This window comes from Periophthalmus magnuspinnatus, chromosome 11 (assembly GCF_009829125.3).
Source record: "Periophthalmus magnuspinnatus isolate fPerMag1 chromosome 11, fPerMag1.2.pri, whole genome shotgun sequence".
NCBI lineage: Eukaryota > Metazoa > Chordata > Actinopteri > Gobiiformes > Gobiidae > Periophthalmus > Periophthalmus magnuspinnatus.
The window spans coordinates 29641439-29649056 of record NC_047136.2 but is presented as its reverse complement, the minus strand read 5'-3'; positions in this window follow the sequence as shown (position 1 = coordinate 29649056).

Genomic DNA, 7618 nt, shown 5'->3' with positions numbered 1-7618 from the left:
AAAATCTTTAGCCCTCACCGCAGTCTAGGGGATGCTTGGAAAAGATGTCATTATACTTCTCGAGTAGGGAGACAAGCTTTTCTCTACCACTCTGGCTTGCATGGCACTGGCTAATGGTCTATATCTGAAAGCCCTACACGATTCAGTTTCTCTTTAGATCTAAAGGGCAACTGTCAGAGTTCTCCTGCTTTGCTTGTTCTCAGGCTGGCATGACGCTTGGCAAATCTCAAACTTCTCTACAGTGACACATGAGGATACATCTGCAATTTTGGCATTTTTCTTCAGAGTAATAGGTTTGTCAAGCAAATTGGTCACTTTCATCGGCACCCAACCGTCGCCCCACAGTGGGTGTGACTATACGACCGACCATAATGTTACGTGGCTTCGACCTAGATGTGGGTGGGCTCGACTATGACTGTACTGCCAGGTGACATGGGCACCATTTTCTGCAGCTTGCCCCAGACTAGATGTTCTTGCCTGGCCATCAGCGTGACAGACTGTCCGCAACTTGACTGTCCCCTATCTTGTCTGGGAGCTCATCTCTTTGCCACAGGTAGAGTTCCCATGAGATCCAAAAATGTCCCACATTCTGGGGATAGACGGCCACTAGAAACAAGACACACGTCATCACTGGTTACTTTGAGTTGATGCATCAAATATCTGATAACATTAGTACCTATTATCAAATCATCCCGTTGCCCAGGAACTACAAGGACTGGCACAATACATCTTTGCCCAAACAACTGCATCTCAATGTCATACATGCACTTAGGCTTACTCAATGTCCCCCCACAACCAACAAGCACAAATCTCACGGGTCAAGGAGATAGGGTCTGAAAGTGCCATCTTGCTCATCTCTAACTCCACTTTTTCACTAAGTGTACATGCCATTGATCCTGAATCTAGCATCCCCTTAACTTCCAGTGTGTTATTGATTTTGACAAGAAGTGTAAAACAGTTCATCGTAGGGGCCCACTCTCTGAGTATTTGCATTATAACTTAGCACCAGCTGGTGCCGCATCACATGCTTTGGCATAGTGTTGTTCCAGTTCCCATTGAGGTTATCATCTTCACTACCCACACTTCCCCTCTCCCAATGTGGGCTAGCTAGTTTAACGGCTGGTATTCTGCTGGGAGAATGTGCCTTGTTTTGGACTGGGCATAACGTTAGGGCAGTCTTTCTTGATGTGATTCGGTTGGAAGCATGCTAAACATAAGCGCTTTTGTCTGCAATGTGCGAGAGTGGAGTGCTCAAAGGACTGACAAACTCTGCACGAACGTCTCTGGGAGTGGTCAGGTGTGATGGTATCAGACACTGCATGGTTATTTTCGGGACAGGGCACGGTCAAAAAGGCTCACTAGCATCTTTAAACATTCATCATTACAGGGGGACTTATAGCTCTCATTTTGTTTAACTGGCCCTGCATGACTTAAAGTTTCGAGAGGGCTGGGCTCAGGTGTTTGCACGTGGACGAGTGACAGGATTTAGTGTGTTTAGGCTTAGAGAGGGTGAGCTCTTTTTCCCTCTGTCTGGTAACGGTCAATGTGCTTCCTGCACCTCACTAGCAGTCCATTTGTCTGGAGCTTTGTATCTGAAAACAGCAGCGAGTGTGGGTCAGGGCAATACTTTATGAACATCATAGCTGCTTCATGACACGGGTCAGTCAGGTTTCTCCCTAGCCTTTTCAGGCCCTCTTCAGCTGCATCTAAGGCTTTATTTACCGCAGCCAGTACTCAACAGGGGTTTCACCCGGCACGGGGACGGTACTGTAGAAATCAGCCAATGGCATGCATGAATCGTTACATCACTGAAATGCTGCCTGAGAATGTCAAATATTACATTTGGATTTTTCCTGAGGCTTCAACGAGGGACTGCTTCGCAAAGTTATTTTGACAACATCTTTGGCTTTGCCCATCAACTTTGACATTATCTCAGAGTGTTGTTCATCAATAGGTATGGCTCGCTTCTTGAAATACACTTGCATCATCTCTCGCCACTCACACACTGTATTTTTGTCCAAACCATCTCCTCTGAAAATTGGAGGCTCCCTCACATCTGGCTGCAGCACAAACTTTGTACCTGACAAGTTCAAGTAAGTGGGTTCACTGGACGACCGCCCCACACTGCCCTGAGCTGGCGTGTCATTTAAGCTCTGTCCCATTCCACTTCTTAACTGATCTTTTATAGTCTGTCCTACTTGCTGAGCAATGTGAGTTATCAGTGTGTTTAGGTTTGAGTCCCCCAATACATTTTCATCTAGACTGGTGTCAGCAGGTACATTGTCCATTAAACGGGTAGAACAAAAAGCAGGTGAACTGACATTATCTGCACCTCTCACTGGAGTTTGGGACCACTCAACTTTGGGCCTACCTCTACCCATACCAAAAGAAAATACCTCAGTGGGAACCTTTTGCTTTTCCTCCTCATCAATATTGAATGTCATTTTGTTTTACAGTGTCCAATAGAGAACAAAAAAAAAGAATAAACACCTTAAAACTAGAAATGTTTCAACAATGTGCATAAACGTCTTTTTTAACTTTTCATAAGATCAATGTTAAATGCTAAACCCCTTGTTAGCTCTTGATGTGATGGCAGCAACCTCTGGTGACCAAACTGGCGTTGATCCACAGCTCCAGGAACCACGATGGACCAGACTGAGCGACGTGGATCCGGGTCACGGCACCACTGTAGCCGGGCGGTTTAGGCTGTCCGGCTAACACCTTCTGCGTTGTGTTGTACAGACAAACTGAGCCACACACAGGGGTCGGCCATTCAGGGGAGGATTTATTATCTGTGTGAAACAAATAAAAATCAAAATACAGCACAGTCCAGGTCTGCCAATCCCGCACGTCTCCCCTCTGCTCTCCTTGCAGCAACTCACATTTTTTTTTTATAATTAACTAATTACAAATTGAAGCTTATAACAATTAAATTGCATTATAAGTTGACATACAAAAATAACATTCACATACCTGTGTGAAACAAATAAAAATCAAAATACAGCACAGTCCAGGTCTGCCAATCCCGCACGTCTACAGAAAGACAAAGTATCAGACACGTGTGAGATCGCACTTGCTAACCCAAATTCACTCGCTAGCCTTACTTCTCCTAAGTGCTGTATTTACATATAAAACACTGTTCACACATATCTTTATAACAGGAATAATGGCGAAGGCCTTACAAATCAGGAACAAAACACAAACGGTACTGTCACGAACTTTCTATGAACTATTTTAACTGTAGACACGGGAACAAGTCCACTCCTTACCTCCCCTCTGCTCTCCTTGCAGCAACTGAGGGGAGCCGCACGGCCCCGCGGAAAATGCAGGCACCGCCAAAATAAAAGCCTCCGACAAAACAGCTCAATAAACTTAAAGTACAATTTCAATAGTAAACAAAAGAAGATTTTGGTGAAATAAAACAAACATAAAGACCACATGGGCTACATATGCATCACGCTCAATGACAGACGCGGAGACGCGTTATGCACAAATCGAAAAAGAGCTGCTGAGTATAACATACGCCTGTGAGAGATTTCACCAGTTCATATCAGGACAGGAAATTAGTGTGGAAACTGATCATAAACCATTGATAGCATTGTTTCAAAAGCCACTCAATGACTGTCCACTTAGAATACAAAGAATGATGATTCGCTTGCAACGCTACTCTTTGACAGTAACGTATACACCCGGGAAGCTGATGTACACAGCAGACACCTTGTCAAGAGCAGTTGACCAAAAGGAACCAGTGAGCAGCAACATAAATGATGATGTGAATGCTTATGTGGACATGATCACAAGTGCCTTACCAGTTTCTGATGTCAAGATGAATCTGATAAAGACTGAGACAAACAAAGATCAAACTTTGAAAAAACTGCATCAATTCATCACAGCTGGATGGCCCAACACAAAGCAGGATTGTTCTCTAGATGTCACAGAATATTGGAATTGCAGGGTTGTTGTCTGTAGTCAACGACATCATCTACAAGGGCAGTAAGATCGTCATTCCAAAGAGTCTACGACATGACATGCTCAAGAAAATTCACGCAGGGCATCTTGGTATTGAAAAATGTAGGAAAAGAGCTCGCGAGGTGATGTACTGGCCACGGATAAATCAAGACATAGCAAACAAAGTGTCTGATTGGTCAACATGTCTGAGATATCAATCAAGCAATACAGCTGAACCACTCAAGCCACACTCTGTGCCTGACAGACCATATCAGAAGGTGGGTGCTGACCTGTTTGAATGTGCTGGCAGTGACTACCTAGTGGTGACAAATTACTACTCGCTGTATCCAGAGGTTAGTAGACAGCATGCTATAACAGCAGAGGCAGTAATAACATCTATGAAAGCCATCTTTGCGAGACATGGAGTACCAAGTGAAGTTATTTTCAGATAATGAACCGCAATTCTCCAGTGAGAGCTTCAAATGCTTTGCGGAGGAATGGAACTTTGTGCACACAACTTCGAGTCTGCTTTACCCACAATCGAACGGACTAGTGGAAAAATCAGTTCAGACTGTAAAAAGGCTGCTGGCCAAAGCCAAGGACAGTAGAACTGACTACTACCAGAGCCTGCTTGTGTACCACATGACACCACTGGAGTGTGGTATGTCACCTGCAAGACTCCTCATGGGACGCAGACTAAGATCAAATCTGCCTATTCAGGAAAGTCTACTGAAAACGAAGGAGGGGGGAAAGGTAAAGAGGTACAAGGAAGAACAAAAAGCAAAACAGAAGTTATACTACGACAGAGGAACACAGAACAACAACACTTGGGCACAGAAAGCAACCATCCTGAATGAAATTCAACCAAGATCATACAACATTCAGACGGAAGATGGTACCATGTTGAGAAGGAATCGCCGTGACATCTTGGGGCCAGCTAAAGCAGATCAGCAGCCTGATGAAGCTGCAGTGCAACATCAGGAACTGGAGAATCCATCATCTGAGACAGCAGTTCCTGTTCAAGAACGACCCCTCAAGAGATCCTCAAGAAACATAAAACCACCTGAAAGACTTATTGAACAGATTTAGAAAAGTGTTGTTAGGATGTATTAATTTTCTTTGAAATAGTGTTTAACATTGTTTACTGGATTTAAAATAAGTAAATTACAAGAGAGTAACGGTAAGGTTCATAAAGTTTAAACTTGTGTGAGTTATTATTATGAAGACATAATACTTCTACTTAAAGAAGGGAGATGTAATGATATGTACCATTTGATTGGACATTGTCAGTTACGCTATGAGCTAGGTAGAGGGCGCAGGAGCACAGCCTGTTGAAACATGCGGTTTTGTTCAAGTAAATACTTTATCAAATGTATGTCTGTAAATGAGTGCATTTAATAGATAAAGCACGTTCTCTTCAAGTACTGGTGTGTTATTGAAGAACCCACAACACAAACAAAACACTGGGGACTCTCATCTTAGCTCCATCGTGGACAAGAGAGTGCACTTGCCAGAGGACAGCTTCACTTTCGGCTTCTCCTGCACTCCTGGGGCGACTGCATCACAGCTGCAGATGGAGCTTGGAGCTGATTACATGAAGATGAGGGAGGATCACAAGCACATGAAAGAGGACGACTATGGTATGTAGACTGTAGAAGATGTTAAGATTTTTCTCAGCCCAATATAACTTCTCCTTTTAATGTGTACAATTTTGTTGTTTTAGAGCCTGATCTGTTGTGCCTTCTGGTGCCGTCCAACATGCCCCGTGACCACATCGCCCCTATTGATGAGGCAGCCAGGACCTTCAAGAACCTACTGGCATCTGCCAAGGAGAAGTACGGAAAGGTAAACATGTTGTGATAAGTTGTTGTACCGACACATTTCTAATACATTTATGTCCAATATATTTATATCAATTCAATGTGTTCTCAGGTGTGTGTCATCGATTTCCCGCCTCGTCTGTCTTTCAATGATGAGTATCAGAAAGCTCTTTGGCAGGAATACCACAGGGTAGCAGCCACAGCCGGTTCGTAAATGCACATGTTGTTGTTTTTTTGTAATACGCTGTTCAACAAGCTTCTGTTTAATGGACATTTCATTTATATTTCTACAGGAGTCACGTACCACCTACTTGCACACCATTTCTCCATGAGTGACACTAAGCTGTGGGCTACAGATGGAGTAAGGGCAATGATACAGTTTTACTTTCATTTTGATTTCATCTATATATATATCTTGTGCATAACATTTTTTTTTCTTTTTCCTGCTTCAGACCCATCTCAGTGATGACCATGGCCTCTGCATTCTTGTCGAGCAGCTGCTAGACGCATGCACTAACAAGTTCAAGCGGTCTCCTCCCAGCCCCCCCAAGCTGCCATCTCCCACCTACGCCAAGCTCCGCCGTCGTCCCGCACCTCCCGCGCCTGTGTCTCCTCCAGCCCCCGCCGCAGCCCCTCGCAGAGCTTCCACCAGGCAGCGCACACGCCTTGTACGCGACGTTAGCCCTGAAGGATCTGTAAGCAGGGTAAGGAACAAGTTCATCTACATACATCAATTTAACATAGGCACCTTTATTGTATAAATAACATGCGTTATGTTTTGTTGTTACCAGAAGTTGCCATCCGGGGAGTTCTTTTAGACCATGTTCACCTGAGACTGCAGAACAGGTTTGTATATTTCCTTTATAACATGTCGGAATAAAAAAATCATTATTATTAACATATTTGCTATTTATCCTTGAAGGTCACCGAGGTCGGCATCCCATTGTCACCCATTCTCTTCAGCCCTGCTATGGCCATAGAGATGGAGAAGATTTGTCTGTCCAGCAGTGACAAACCTACATCATGCCCGGCGACGGAAAAGGTAATTTCAACTTGTTAACAGATATACTAGTAAGAGGAGATAATAATGATTCAGGGATAATATTGGGCAGTATTGCATAGAAATGTAAAATAATACGGTGTTTCTTTGTGTTTAGACTTCTTCTCTCAAGCAATCAAAGACCAAGAACAAGAAGCCTCGTGTGAAGAGACAGGTTGGTTGACATGTGCTTGCAATATTTGTATTAATCGTCATGTCTTTACTATATTAACTCGCATTTCTGTATGTAGAGGGTCGACGAGGCGGTTGACGAGAGCGTCAACCACACCGTCAACGAGAGGGGCTACAGGAGGCATGCAAGAAGTTCCTCTGAAAGCTCCACATCTTCTTTGGACATTTGTTGTTTTAGTTGTCTTTTTTTCTTTTTTTTCAAATTGCATTTAATTTCATCAAATGCAGAGCTGATTGTAATACATTTGTCTGGTGTTCATACAGCTGCATGACTTGGAGGTGTTCCCACAACTTCTACAGCCAGCAGGGGAGCAGCAAAGTGATGACGTGCAATTTTCTCCATTTTAAAGAGAATAAAACTGAAATTGTGTTGCTTACTCCCAGTGATTCAACTGCTGTTATCTCCACTGAGTTGGGCTCCTTGACCAAGGCAATAAATCCTGTTGTCACGAACCTGGGTGTTAAGCTTGACTCTTGCTTGAAACTCGATGCTCAAATTAAGGCAGTTGTTAAGACTAGTTTTTTTCAACTGAGGCAACTTGCCAAAGTAAAGTCATTTTTATCTCGACACAATTTTGAAATTTTAATCCATGCTTTTATCTCGACACGGCTAGATTAT